Source organism: Trichechus manatus, unplaced genomic scaffold (assembly GCF_000243295.1).
Source record: "Trichechus manatus latirostris isolate Lorelei unplaced genomic scaffold, TriManLat1.0 scaffold00001, whole genome shotgun sequence".
Lineage (NCBI taxonomy): Eukaryota > Metazoa > Chordata > Mammalia > Sirenia > Trichechidae > Trichechus > Trichechus manatus.
The window spans coordinates 22699046-22714500 of record NW_004443937.1 but is presented as its reverse complement, the minus strand read 5'-3'; the positions used below and the strand labels follow the sequence as shown (position 1 = coordinate 22714500).

The 15455-nt window shown below is 42.1% G+C and overlaps 1 protein-coding gene across 3 annotated transcripts in view; it reads left to right on the top strand.

Moving 5' to 3' along the window:
- The first annotated feature begins 430 nt into the window (after window positions 1-430).
- The window catches only part of ANO10 (anoctamin 10), a 244419-nt gene continuing 229394 nt past the window's right edge, over window positions 431-15455 (top strand). For all 3 annotated transcript variants that reach the window (XM_023726101.1, XM_023726096.1, XM_023726109.1), the window contains exon 1: window positions 431-597. The gene's annotated coding sequence lies outside the window, so the exon portion shown is untranslated. The remainder of the gene's footprint in view (window positions 598-15455) is intronic.

Below are 15455 nucleotides of genomic sequence, written 5' to 3'. Positions count from 1 at the left end.
CATAAATTGGATCTCGGTTTTTATTACCTGAAAGTGAGACATAATTAAAACAAGATTTATTTTTATACTTGAAGATGACCAGAAAATTGGGTCCTGGTCCTTCTGGGATGGAAAAGTGGGAAAAGAGGCACGCTCCTTCTCCAGCCCCGCCCCGGGTCGCAGAGACAGCCCAGCTAGGTCCCGCCCCCATTCGGAGTCCTAGCCCATCGAGGCCCCGCCTCCCCCGCCGCGGTCCTGCCCCGCTTGGTGTCACAGCGTACTCGGCCCGCCTCTCCCTTTCACGGGCCGTTCCACCTCGGTGCCACATCCCAGCGAGGATCACTTCTCCAAACCCGCCCCCGCCCGGTCGGCACTCCCAGTGAAGTCCCGCCCCCATTCGGAGTGACGGCCCATTTAGGCCCTGCCTCCCGGCCGCAGTCCCGCCCGGCCTGCGCGTCACGGCATTTAGGCCCCTCAACGCCCGCCACGCCCAGCGCCAGGGGGCGCCCGGCCTGCAGGCCCCGGCCCGCCCCCAGCGGCGAGCGTCCGCTGGCTTGGCATCCCGGTCTTTCCCGCTTCCAGGCCCGCCCCCGCAGACGTGGAGCGCCGCGGCGGCGGGTGAGTGGGGGAGGGGGCGAGAGGCCCCGACCCTTGTGTCCCTCCGCGGCGCGGAGCTCGGGTCAGTGCGTCTCGTTGAACCCTGGCCGGCGGGATACGGCGGGACGTCTCCCGGGACTCCTCCCGGAGGCCGCACTTCTTTCTCTGGCTCCTGTCGGTGCTGGCTGTCGCGGGAATAGGGAAGTAGGACCGGGATGGGATCTGAGGTGGGGGTAAGGGTGAGTTTAATAGGGGAGGGAGAAGTGAAGGTGTGGGGGACTGGCGATCGCAGGTGTGAGGAAGGGGCAAAGGGATTGAGAGTGAACAGTGGGAAGAAGGATGGTGAGGCCGAAATCTGGGGCTGGTGGAGTCAGGATTAGGGTCGTGGGGGGCTTCAGACCTTTGGGGAAGGAGATGGTGCGGGGGGCGGTGGAGGGCGGAAGAGTCGGCGAAGCTGAGTGCAGGGCGCTTTTTGGAAAGACCAGCTCACAGCGGCCCAACATTTAGGCTTCTCTAGGAAATCCCAGGAGCTAGGAGAGCTAGGGTTTGTCAGAACGGGTTTGGCCGGAGCGAACTTGCAGGATAATGTTCTTAACTCACATTGGGTTGATTGGGTTTCCAGCCTTTTGACTGGGACATATTAAGTGATCTGTCAGTTTAAGTATGGGGTAGTTTAAGTAATAGATGCAAGTTAGGGGCAGTGCCTGGGATATCTGAGAAATGTGGGTGGAATGGGGTTCTCCTCTTGCAGGCTGCATCTAATTTTCCTGGTGCCTTCACACCAACAGCATCGGTGTGCACTGTCTTCTGTAAGATTCTCTTCCAAGAGCCAGGGTAGTGTATAGACTTAAAAAAGTATAGTTGAAGTTTATTCAGGCTCAAACCGCAGTTGTATTAAATTCCCTTAAATCCTGTGGAGTTTTAATTTTTTAAAATCTAATCCTTTGGGGTTTAAAATTTTTTATATCTTTTTATCTGACTTCTTTCTATATAAAGTCACGCCCACCTAGAGGACAAGGTGTTTTCTAAGGGCTCATTCTATGAGGATGATACAACCAAACCCATTGCCACCTAGTTGATTCCGACTCATAGCAATCCGGTAGGACAGAGAACTGCACTTTCAAATCAGCTATGGAAAGTAGCTCATCTGTTCTGACAAGCTATTGCTGAAAGAATCATAGAACTGCAGATGAAGAAGGATGAAATGTAAAAAATATAAAATGATTCTGGAAAGGGATAGAAAAGACCTGGTAAATTGGAGTGTGTGTGTGTGTGTGTGTCTGTGTGTGTGTGTCTGTGTGTGTGTGTCTGTGTGTCTGTGTGTGTGTGTGTGTGTGTGTATACACGTAAAAAAAACCAAAAAAAAAAACCAGTGAACTTTTTTTTTTTTGACCTTGGTAGAAAACTTTTGGAAGATAGAGAAAACTATGAGGATGAAAATAAAAATCACTTGCAATTTCACCACCCAAATGCACATTCTGATACATTTCTTCCTAATTCATTTTGTATTTTTTGTATATATAAATGTACATATTACATAATTGGAATCTTCTTATTATATTATTTTGTATTTCACTTTTCCCCCCACTTTAGATGTTCTTAGTATTTTCATGGGCCAGTACTGATTTTTAATCATCTTTTTTAAATGGCTGTGTAATAGTTCATCATATGGATTCATTCTTTTACCAAATATTAGCGTTTCAGCTATGTGCCAGATACTAGGAGGTGAAGATTTGGTGTTGCTCAAGGTGGGTATAGTTGTCATGGGCTTACATGATAGCTGTACTATACTTTGATGAGCTGATTCCTCAACTGTTTGTTGGATATCTAAATTGTCTCTAGTTTTTTGCTTTCATAAACAATAAAACCTTTGTTTTTGAGGGCCACCAGCTCAGAATAACAGTAAGTCTGTTGTCACAGGTGACTCTAGTGTCACAAGTGAATCAAAAGCAATTAATTTTAGTGTATATTGGTTTTTGTGTGTGTGTGTTAATAAGAGGAAACTAGGATTTTTTTCCCTCTTGGAAGGGAATCTTTTTTTTTTTTTAATTTTAAAAATAATTTAGATCATAAAAATAGTATGCAGAGTTCCTTCAGAGTTTGCCTCAAATGTTAACATCTTACATAACCATGTGCGATCATTGAAACCAGGAAATTTATATTGCTACAGTTATATTAACTAATCTACAGAATTTACTCAAATTTTACCAGTTATTCTGCTAATATCCAGGGTTCAGTCCAGGATCCTACATTGCATTTAGTTGTAATATGTTCCTAGCATCCTTTAATCTAAGCCAGTTCCTCAGTCTTTCACTGACTTTCATGATCTTGATGCTTTTGAAGAGTACTGACCAATTAGCTTATAGAATGTCCCTCAATTTGGGTTGCCTATTGTTTTCTCATGATTAGATGGAGGTTATGAATTTTTGGCAAAAATACCACACACATGAGATTGTGTCCTTCCCTTCATATTTTATCAGGAGGTTTGTGATGTTGATAACCTCTCATTATTGGTGATGTAACTTTGATTACTTTGTTAAGGTGGTGTTTACCAAGTTTCTCCACTGTAAAGTTACTGTTTTTCCCTTTGCATTTAATAAGTGTTTTCTGGAGAGAGCCTTATAAATTATGCAAATATTCTGTTTTTCATTGTGCTTTAGTTGTTAGATGCTGTCAAGTAGTTTCCAACTCATAGCGACCCTAAGTACAACAGAACAAAACGCCGCTTGGTCCAACAGAACATAACGCTGCTTGGTCCTCGTAGTCGTTGCTATGTTTGAGCCCATCGTTGCGGTAACTGTGTGAGTCCATCTTGTCGAGGGTCTTCTTCTTTTTCGCTGACCCGCTACTTTACCAAGCATGATGTCCTTCTCCAGAGACTTGTCACTCCTGACAACATGTCCAAAGTATGTGAGATGATGTTAAACACCATCCTCGCTTCTAAGAAGCATTCCGGCTATACTTCTTCCAAGACAGATTTGTTCTTTCTTCTGGCAGTCCCCAGTATATTCAGTGTTCTTCACCAACACCATAATTCAATGTATCAATTCCTCTATCTTCTTTATTTATTGTCCAGCTTTTGTACACACATGAGGCAGTTTTAAATACCATGGCTTGGGTCAGGCGCACCCTAGTCCTCAAAGTGACACCTTTGCTTTTTAACCCTTTGAAGAGGTCTTTTGCAGCAGATTTGCTCAGTGCTATATGTCCTCTGATTTCTTAACTGCTGCTTTCATGGGTGTTGATTGTGGATCCAAGTATAATGAAATCCTTGAAAACTTGTATCTTTTCTGTTTATCATGATATTGCTTATTGGTCCAGTTGTGAAGATTTTTGTTTTCTTTATGTTGAGGTGCAATCCATACTGAAGGCTATAGTCTTTGATCTTTGGCAGTAAGTGCTTCCAGTCCTCTTCACTTTCAAAAAGCAAGGTTGTGTCATCTGCATATCGCAAGTTGTTAATGAATCTTCCCCCAATCCTGATGCTGCGTTCTTCTTCGTTTAGTCCACCTTCTCAGATTATTTGTTCAGCATACAGATTGCTAAGTACGGTGAAAGAGTACAACCCTGACACACACCTTTCCTGATTTTAAACTACGAAGTATCCCCTTGCTCTGTTCGAACCACTGCCTCTTGGTTTTTGTACAGGTTCCTCGTGAGCACAATTAAAGTGTCCTGGAATTCCCATTCTTTGCAGTGTTTACCCATAAATTGTTATGGTCCATATAGTCTAATGTTTTTACATCATCAATAAAACACAGGTAAACATCTTTCTGGTATTCTGTGCTTTCAGCCAGGATCCGTCTGACATCAGCAATGATATCCCTCATTCTACGTCCTCTTCTTAATCTGGCTTGAATTTCTGGCAGTTCCCTGTTGATGTACTGCTGCAACCGTTTTTGAATTATCTTTAGCGTAATATTAATGTGATATTAATGATATTGTTTGATAGTGTCCCCATTCTGTTGGATCACCTTTCTTTGGAATGGGCACAAATATGGATCTCTTCCAGTCATTTGGCCAGGTAGCTGTCTTCCAAATTTCTTGGCATAGACTGGTGACCACTTCCTGCATTGCATCAATCTGTTGAAACGTCTCAATTGATAATCACGTCAGTTCCTGGAGCCTTGTTTTTCACCAGTCCCTTCAGTGCAGCTTGGACTTCTTCCTTCAGTACCATTGATTCTTGATCATATGCTACCTCCTGAAGTGATTGAACGTTGACCGGTTGTTTTTGGTACAGCGATTCTGTGTATTCCTTCCATCTTCTTTTGATGCTTCCTGCATCATTCAATTTTTTGCCCATAGAATCCTTGAATATTGTAACCCAGGGCTTAAATTTTTCTTTAGCTCTTTCAGCTTGAGAAATGCCAAGTGTGTTCTTCCCTTTTGATTTTCCAACTCCAGGTTTTTACACACTTCATTATAATTCTTTACTTTGTCTTCTCAAGCCGCTGTTTGAAATCTTCTGTTCAGCTCTTTTACTTTGTTTCTTCCATTCACTTTAGCTACTCTACATTCAGGAGCAAGTTTCAGAGTCTCTTCTGACGTCCATTTTGGTCTTTTCTTTCTTTCCTGTCTTTTTAATGACCTTTTGCTCTCTTCATGTATGATATCCTTGATGGCATTCCACACCTCGTCTGGTCTTTGGTCATTAGTGTTCAGTGCATCAAATCTGTTCTTGAGATGGTCTCTAAATTCAGGTAGGGTATACTCAAGGTCATACTTTGGCTTTCATGGACTGGTTTTAATTTTATTCAGCTTCAACTTGAACTTGCATATGAGTAGTTGCTGGTCAGTTCCACAGTCGCCCCCTGGCCTTGTTCTGAATGATATTGAGCTTCTCCATCGTCTCTTTCTACAGATGTAGTTGACTTGATTCCTGTATATTCCATCCAGCTAGGTCCACATGTATAGTTGCCATTTATGTTGTTGAAAAAGGGTATTTGCAGTGAAGAAGTCATTGGTCTTGCAAGATTGTATCACGTGATCTCTGGTGTTTCTGTCACGAAAGCCATGTTTTCCAACTACTGATCCTTCTTCTTTGTTTCCAACTTTCACATTCCAATCACCGGTAATTATCAATGCATCTTGATTGCATGTTTGATCAATTTCATACTGTGGAAGTTTGTAAAAATCTTCAATTTCTTTGTCTTTGTGTTAGTGGTTGGTGCGTAAGTTTGAATAATAGTCGTATTAACTGATCTTCCTTGTAGGTGTATGGGTATTATCCTATCACTGACAGTGTTGTATTTCAGCATAGGTCTTGAAATGTTCTTTTTGACAATGAATGTGACACAGTTCCTCTTTAATTTGTGATTTCCGGCATGGTAGACCATATGATTGTCCAATTCATAATGGTGAATCCCAGTCTGTTTCAGCTCACTAATACCTAGGATTGAGCTCTGGTGGTGCAGTGGTTAAGAGCTTGGCTGCTAACCAAAAGGTCAGCGGTTTGAATCCAGCAACCACTCCTTGAAAACCCTGTGGGGCACTTCTCCTCTGTCCTGTCCTATAGGGTTGCTATAAGTTGGAATTGACTCGACAGCAATGGGTTTTTTTGGTTTTATCTACTCATTGGAGTCCCTGTATGGTGCAAATGGTTAACTCAGTCAACCGCTAACCAAAAGGTTGGAGTTTTGAGTCCACTCAGAGGTGTCTTGGAAGAAAGACCTGGTGATCTACTTCTGAAAAATCAGCCTTGAAAGCCCAATGGAGCACAGTTCTACTTTGACATACATGGGGTAGCCATGAGTTGGCATTGACTCACTGGCAAATCTTACTAGTACTATCTGTTGATCTTGTGCCCTGGGGCCTGGTTGGAACCTGTCTGGTCTGTGCCTTGTAGTTATCCCCAGCCTGCTGTCCTAGCTGACAGTCCTGATGGAAGGGGGAAATTGGCTATAGTAGCAGATATCATTCTACCCTCCAGTGCCTAAGAAGACTGTAAGTTGAACCATTGCTTGTTTTTAGATGCTTCAACTGGAACTACAAGGCCTCCTCTTGTAGCCGTACCCAAAGCCTTCATGTCCCTTCATGTCTGGTATTTTGGTCCGATATACTAGTTTAGTGTGTATGATAATGATGGCACAAGCTGCCATTAATACTGTCTGGTGAAAGGGAATTGGAGAACTCAGTTTAGGCCACGGCTGCCACGAGGCTTCTTATTTCCACCACCTTACACCTTACACTTGATATCCAGGCCATCAGGCCAGCCTATGGAAGAAATGGGACTAGAGTAGGCCTGAATTCCACTGGCCAGTGAACTGCAAGGATTGAAAGTCTGCCATCTCCACACCCTGATGCATGCAGAACAGAGAGGGGCATTGTATGAAGAATAGCCCACATAAGGCTGATTTCCAAAATGTGAAAATAATTCATATCCCCACTTCATCATTCTGACACCAGCCACCCATGTGGCACTTTCTCTGACCCTAACCACCCAGAGTTGGGTCTCCACAAGTTAGGACTCTGTCCTTCTAGCCCCTGCCAAATATGCAAACACCAGCCTCTCTGCTGGTTCTTACTGCTCCCAGTGGGTTTGCTAATTGACTAGAATGACTCACAGAACTAATGGAAACTGGTACCTATACTTACAGTTACCCATTTATTATAACCAGAGAGGAGACAAGCAAAGCGATGCATCAGGCAAGGTCTGGGAGTGTTCCCAGCATGGGACCTGGGACCTCCATTGTCCCCAGGGACTTGGCCCTCCCAGAGACTTACATGCTCCCGTGCATGGATGTCTTCACCAATCTAAGAGTCCCCAGAGAGAGCACTCCAAGGTCCCCATCCCCTAGTCTTTGGGACATCAATGAATATGCATGACTTGGGTCTTAATGCATAGTTATGATCGATCCAATCAATGAATATGCATGACTGCATTAGGTCCCTCTCCCTTCTTGAAGTTAGTTGCCAGGTGTAGGGTCTGTATAGCCCCTACATGCCAACTACTTTGGAAAACAAAGGCAGGCACCTTGATTGCTTGGGTTATTTTAGTAACCAGAGTCAAAGGGCCAGACTAAGTTCTTTGTCCCACAGGCAGGAATCCCCCAAGGAGAGAGCATCCCCAGAGGTGATACTCTACAGAGATAGGAATCCCCTGAGGAGAGGACACACTCAGGTGGGAGTACCATATGGGGAGAGAAATTCCCCAAGGAGAGGGCACCTCTGAGTGGGATTACCATTCAGGGACAGGAAGAAGAGGAGAGTACAGGTTGTGGGAGAGAGGGTCCTGCCTTTTAGGTACCCAGCTTGTAAATACACTGTGGCCCAATGGATGGCACATGTGCACAGCAACTGAAAACAGGCATATGTGGAGCGCTGAGTCCTTACAAGGCTCTCTTCTGGCTGTGTTGAAACCAACAAGAAGTTGTCATGTACTGGAGCCTTCAAGGGACCAAGGCTTATCAACATCCACTAGAAGGTTTTGCAGGCAGTCTTCCCCCATCCCATGTGGCTGACATTGCTCAAAGCAGAATCCAGCTAACACTGGCACTCATGGTGGTAGTCTGTTAGATTGTCACTGAGCTAGAGCCTGCATCTACATAGCTGTGACAAGACCAGTGTGATTTCTGATGATAAGACTATAAAACCGACTTTAACATTATTGGCTGGTAAGTTCACAAAATGAAAAAAAGATCTTCAGATGGCATGGTGTCAGTGTCATTCAAAGAGTGCTAGCTTCCAGGCCTATCTCCACCACACTGATTGTGTGACTTTGGGTCCTAGTAACATGATACAGTGAGGTCATGGAACTAACTGACCCCTACATCTCCTTCAGCTCTAAAAATTTTCTCATTGTCCAGCCCCTACAGTGCCTTTGGCCATTTCCTTCTGCTTAGGAGCTGAGAGGAGTCGATGTGCTCAAGTTGATGGGGCCTTTGATTTCATATACTCTTGGACAGAAGGCATTTTACTGTTAGTTAACCTTTGCTCAAAACAAAACAAATCTTTAAAGCTAGGCAGCTGCTTTTATACAAATTTGGTATGTTTTTAGCTGAGGAATAAAGCAAAATATTGTTTTGTATTATGTAGTTTACAAGGTATAATTTGATGTTTACTGAAGTGTTTATTTTACGTTTACTGCTGTAAATGTGGGACTCTATACTATCTTAAAAATACAGAGACCACTTTTTTTTTTTTAATTGTGCTTTAGGTAGAAGTTTACAACTCAAGTTAATTTCCCATACAAAAATTTATACGCATACTGTTTTGTGACATTGGTTGCAATCCCCACATATGCCTGTTTTCAGTTGCTGTGCACATGTGCCATCCATTGGGCCACAGTGTATTTACAAGCACACTCTCCCTTTCCGCCCTGGGTTCCCTGTGTCTATTCAATCAGTTCCTGTCCCTTCCTGCCTTCTGATCCTGCTTTTGGACAGGAGCTGCCCATTTAGTCTTGTGTATCTGATTGAACTAAGAAGCACATTCCTCACATGTATTACTTCTTGTTTTATAGTCCTGTCTGATCTTTGCCTGAAGAGTGGGCTTCGGGAATGGTTTCAGTTCTGGGTCAGCAGTGCGTTCGGGGGCCATGCTTTCGGGGGTTCTTCCAGTCTCTGTCAGGCCATTAAGTCTGGTCTTTTTGTGTGAATTTGAGTTCTGTTCTGTGTTTTTCTCCTGTTCTGTCAGGGCTTCTCTGTTGTGTCACCTGTTAGGGCGGTCATTGGTGGTAGGTGGGCACCATCTAGTTCTTCTTGTCTCAGGCTGGTAGTGTTTCTGGTTCGTGTGGTTCTTTATAGGCCTTTGGGCTAGTGTTTTCCTTGTGTGTTTGGTTTTCTTCATTCTCCTTTGCTCCAAGTGGGATGGGACCAATTGATATATTTTAGATGGCTTCTCATTAGCTTTTAAGACCCAAGACGCCACTCACCAAAGTGGGATGTAGAACATTTTCTTAATAAACTTTGTTACGCCAGTTGACTTGGATGTGCCCTGAGACTATGGTCCCCAGGCCTCAGCCCCGGCTACTCTGTCCCTCAAAGTGTTTGGATGTGTCCAGGAAACTTCTTAGCTTTTGCTTTGGTCCAGCTGTGCTAACTTCCCCTGTATTGTGTGTTGTCCTTCCCTTCACTGAAGTTGATCCTTGTCTACTGTCTAGTTAGTGATTTCTCCTCCCCTTCCTTTCCCACCCCTGTAACCATCAAATAATGCTTTTCTCTGTGTTTAAACCTTTTATTGAGTTTTTATAATGAGACTACTTTTTTTTTAAAAGATTATAAAAAGCACCTGCTCATTAAAATTCAAATAAAAAAGAAAAGTGTAAAGAAGAAAATAAAAATCGTCTTAAATCCTGCCTAGAAATAGCACTTTGGAGAAATAGCAATTTGGTTATCCAATAGGTTGTTCAAGACTATTTGACGAATAAATGACGCAATTTTTATTAAAACACACAAACACCTGCACACACCCCATAGACTGATATCTGTGTATACACACACATGATTAAGGGTGTGAGCTCTGACGTCAGGCTGCCTAATTTTGAATCCCAGCTCCCCAGCTTTTTACTTGAGATATTGGACAAGCTGTTTAACCTCCTTCACTTCAGTTTTCTCCTCTGTAAAATGGAAGCGTTAAAGTTTCTTCTTGATGGGGTTGATGTGAGGATTAAATTAGTTAATTCACAGTAAGAGCATGTAGAACAGTGCCTTGCATGTGGTAAGTCCTCAGCAAATGTGGATAGTGTTGTCATTTTGATGCTAAGCCTTTATATTCTACCGGTAGAGTAACATTTTCCCGACTTTTTATTATGAAAAATTTTAGACCTTCAGGAAAGTTGAAAGAATACCATTGATAACACCCATATTCTCACCTCCTAGATTTACCTATTGAGATTCATATGACGCTGACATGTTGATAATCCTCTGCTCAGAAATCTACTTACTGGCCATCAGGTCAGATGTAAACTACAGCATTTGTTATCTTTAAATGGCCACAGCTTACAAAACGTAGCCCCTCTGTTCTAGTCAGCTAGTCTTCTTACTGTTCTTTTGCTATGTTGCCTTGGTTCTTGCTTCCTTGATTTTACCTGTGTTGTTCCCCTGTGTGGAACATGCTTTTCCCTTTGCTTGATGCAAAACATTCATTTTTTTGAGTTCGCATGGCTCTAGTTGCTATCTGTTATCATCCTCTCATTCTGTGAAATTCCTGACTGTATTATTAGCTATTTGGAGGTGAGTACTAAATCCTGTCTTGATCATGTTTCCTTCGTAGAGCCTACCATGATGACTCTTGTTGGCCAGTATCTTTAAATAGCATTCCTGATGAATTTGTAGTGTAATTTGAATCCAGCATTGATTTATAATGCCTGTATTGCCCCCAAACAAAACATATGCTCTGTTAGAAACAGTGCTGCTTAGTGTAAGCCATGCAGCCTGGATCTGCTTGATTAGATTACTGCAAGATTATGATTTGCCCTGAAAAAAGGAAAAACGTTATACAGTGTTAGTCACCTCCTTTGTGATTGTTTCTGTGAAATGATTTGCACTTGTACTTTGGAGTCATTAAAACTTATCTCAAGTACAAAATTGGAATAAATAAATCCAAAGTGTGAAAATGGCTTCTGGTTGAGAACCACTGGGTTAGAGATTCACATGAGAAACGTTTTAGAGTGAGACCATTCTGCCTTAATGACTGACTCCATTTGTAGGTCTCTAAGTTGACTGCAATATTTTTCATGCCTGGTAAAGAGATAAAGATGGTATCCTCAAGAAAGTTAAAGAAACTGGAAAGGGAAGCTGATATTGGGGAAAAGTTGATGAATTTAGTTTTGGGTATGTTGAGACTGAAGTGTTGGAAACTCCTGATGAAGCTCAACTCAGAATACACAACTAGAGATGCAGATTGCAAAGACATCAACACAGAGGTCAGCATTTGAAGTTAAGAGAAAGAAAGAGGTTTTAGAGGGAGGGATTATATAACAAGAAGGCAGAAATCTAGGGATTGCGTCTTGAACAAACTGCACAGATGGTGTCGAGAGGACCCAGAAAAGGAGAAAGGAGTTTACAGAGGTAGGGAGAGAATCGAGATAATAAAGTGTGCTGGAGGCCAGGAAAAGAGTCTGTAATAACTCTGAACTTAAATCAGTGAGGTGATTTATTTTCTGTGGTTCTAAATGTATTATTGATATTTTTAATAGCAAATATGGGCTATTCCAACAATAAAGAACCAAAACCGGTTGTTGTCAAGTTAACTCTGACTTGTGGTGACCCCAGGTGTGTCAGGATACAACTATGCTTCATAGGGTTATCAATAGCTAGTTTTTCAGAAGTAGATCACCAGGCCTTTCTTTCAAGGTGGCTTTGGTTGGTCTCAAATCTCCAACCTTTCAGGTACCAGTGTGTCAACTGTTTGCATCACACAGGGACTCCATTCCAACAATGTTGTTGTTGTTGTTAGGTGCCATCGAGTCGGTTCCGACTCACAGAGACCCTACATACAACAGAATGAAATGCTGCCTGGTCCTGCACCATCCTCACAATCATTGCTGTGTTTGAGCTTATTGTTGTAGCCACTGTGTCGATCCATCTTGTTGAGGGTCTTCCTCTTTTTTCTGACTCTCTGCTTTACCAAGGCATGATGTCCTTCTCCAGGTACTGGTCCCTCCTGATAACATGCCCAAAGTACATGAGACAAAGTCTCGCCATTCTTGCTCCTAAGGAGCGTTCTGGCTGTACCTCTTCCAAGACAAATTTGTTCATTCTTCTGGCAGTCCATGGTGTATTTAGTATTCTTCACCAACACCATAATTCAAATGCGTCAGTTCCTCTCTGTCTTCCTCATTCACTTTCCAGTTTTCACATGCATACGAAGCAAGTGAAAATACCTGACTTAGATCAGGTGTATCTTAGTCCTCAAAGTGACATATTTGCTTTTTAACACTTTAAAGAGGTCTTTTGCAGCAGTTTGTCCAATGCTCTGAATTCCTTTGATTTCTTGACTACTGCTTCCATGGATGTTGATTGTGAATCCAAGTAAAATGAAATCCTTCATAATGTCAATCTTTTTTCTGTTATCATGATATTGCTTATTGGTCCAGTTGTGAGGATTTTGTTTTCTAAACTGAAGAGGACTTGAAGCACTTACTGATGAAGATCGAAGACTACAGTCTTTAGTATGGCTTACACCTCAACATTCCAACTATAGTATCCTTTAAATACATTTTGGATTGGTAGACTTCTTCCCTGTAGCTTATTATTTTGCTGTCACCCTTGTCATACTTATTTTTATTGGTTAGAGCTGGACAGTTGATCAGAGTTGATTAATATTTCTCTGAAGAGTTTAATTCTAAAGTTTTAAAATTCTGTTTATAATACTTATAATACAAAAGAAAAAAAAAAACCCATTGCCTTCGAGTTGATTCCGACTCATAGCTACCCTCTAGGACAGAGTAGAACTGCCCCATAGGGTTTCCAAGGAGTGGCTGGTGGATTCAAACTGCCAAACTTTTGGTTAGCAGCTGAGCTCTTAACCACTGGACCACAGGGCTCCAATATTTATACTAGTAGCTAGTAATAGAAATGTTACCGTTTTTTTGCATGCAGTGGCAAGTGCTGTGCTGAATGTTATATATGCGTTATTTCATCTGAGACCAATCCAATGTGCTATCTTTTATTGTTTTCACTTTACAAAAGAGAATAAATTGCCTAAGGCCACACAATTAAAAGGTCAGTAGTTGAATTTGAATTTAGGTCTGTCTGAATCCACAGGTCAAGCTCTTCTTAACCATTACACTCTAATAGAATTTCAGACAGCTTGTAATAAAAGGCATACTTGTACATCAGCCCAAACACTGAAACAAAACAAGACAAAGGGATTGTATTAATCAGAGTGAACTAAGCTGCTGTATCACTTAGAACCCCCACGTGTATTATAGGCTCAACTGTAATAGATATTTCCCACTCACGTAAGTAGATTGCCACACCTTTCTCCTGAGGCAGGTTATTTGCATAAAAATATGGTAACTACTAACATTTGGTACTTACAAAGTAAAATGGGCATGTATCTAGAGCTTATTTATTTTTTTTCAGGTGCAGATTTTTTAAAAAATTGTACTTTGATGAAGGTTTACAGAAGAAACTAGCTTCTCATTAAATAATTAGTGCACATATTGTTTTATGACATTAGTTGCCAGCCTCACGACATGTCAACACTCTCCCCTTCTCGACCTTGGGTTCTGCATTACCAGCTTTCCTGTCCCTTCCTGCCTCCTCGTCCTTGCCCCTGGGCTGGTGTGCCCATTTAGTCTTGTTTAGTTTTATGGGACTGTCTCTTTGGCTGAAGGGTGAACCTCAGGAGTGACCTCATTACTGAGCTAAAAGGGTGTCTGGGGATCATACTTTCGAGGTTTCTCCAGTTCTCTGTCAGACCAGTTAATCTGATCTTTTTGTTTTTTTGTGAGTTAGAATTTTGTTCTACATTTTTCTCCAGCTCTATCCGGGACCCTCTATTGTGATCCTTGTCAGAGCAGTTGGTAGGGTAGCTGGGCACCATCTAGTTGTGCTGGACTCAGTCTGGTGGAGGCTGTAGTACTTGTGATCTATTAGTCCTTTAGACTAATCTTTACCTTGTGTCTTTGGTTTTCTTCATTCTCCGTTGCTGTCCAGGGTTTATTGATGCCTCTAATTCAGGAATCTACTAAAATGTCTAGCTTTATTCAGTGCCTGACAATGTTGCAAAGATTCATCTGCAGACATATGCATGTAAATAGTTGGAATTCTCTGAATTTTCAGGAAGGATTCTTTGTTATTGGTTCATCGTGACTGTTGTCTTCAGTTGGTAATGATGTTCAGTAACTACCACCTCTGTCCAATTCACAATGGCCAATTCCAGTCCATTTCGGCTCACTAATACTTAGGATGTTGATCTTAAAGCATTACATTTCATTTTTGACAACTTCCAATTTTCCTTGATTTATACTTTGTACGTTCCGTGGTCCAGTTACTAATGGATGCTTGTAGCTGTTTCTTCTCATTTTGAGTTGCGCCAAATCAGCAAATGAAGGTCAGAAATTCAAGCCAGATTCGGAAGAGGACGTGGAATGAGGGATATCACTGCTGATGTCAAATGGATCTTGGCTGGAAGCAGAGAATGCCAGAAAGATGTTTACCTGTGTGTTATTGTCTGTGCTGACATTCGACTCTGTGGATCATAACAAATTATGGGTAACATTGCAAAGAATGGGAATTCCAGAACATTTATCGTGCTCACGTGGAACCTGTACATAGACCAAGAGACAGTCATTTGAACACTACAGGGGAATACTGCGTGGTTTAAAATCAGGAAAGCTGTGTGTCAGGTTTGTATCCTTTCACCATACTTATTCAGTCTGTATGCTGAGCAAATAATCTTGAGAAGCTGGACTATAAGAAGAAGAATGTGGCATCAGGATTGGAGGAAGACTCATTAACAACCTGCGATATGCAGATGACACAGCCTTGCTTGCTGAAAGCGAAGAGGATTTGAAACACTGATGAAGATCAAAGACTACAGCCTTCAGTATGGGTTACACCTGAACATAAAGAAAACAAAAATCCTCACAGCTGGACCAATAAGCAACATCATGATAAATGGAGAAAAGACTGAAGTTGTCAAGGATTTCGTTTTACTTGGATCCACAATCAATGCCCATGGAAATAGCAGTCAAGAAATCAAACAACGTATTTCATTGGGCAAAGCTGGTACAAAAGACCTCTTTAAATTGTTAAAAAGCAAAGAAGTCACTTTGAGGACTAAGGTGCACCTGACCCAAGCCATGATATTTTCAATAGCTTCATATGCATGCAGAAGCTGGACAATGAATAAGGAAGACAGAAAAATTGAAGTTGTCAAGGATTTCATTTTACTCGGATCCGCAATCAACGCCTATGGAAGCAGCA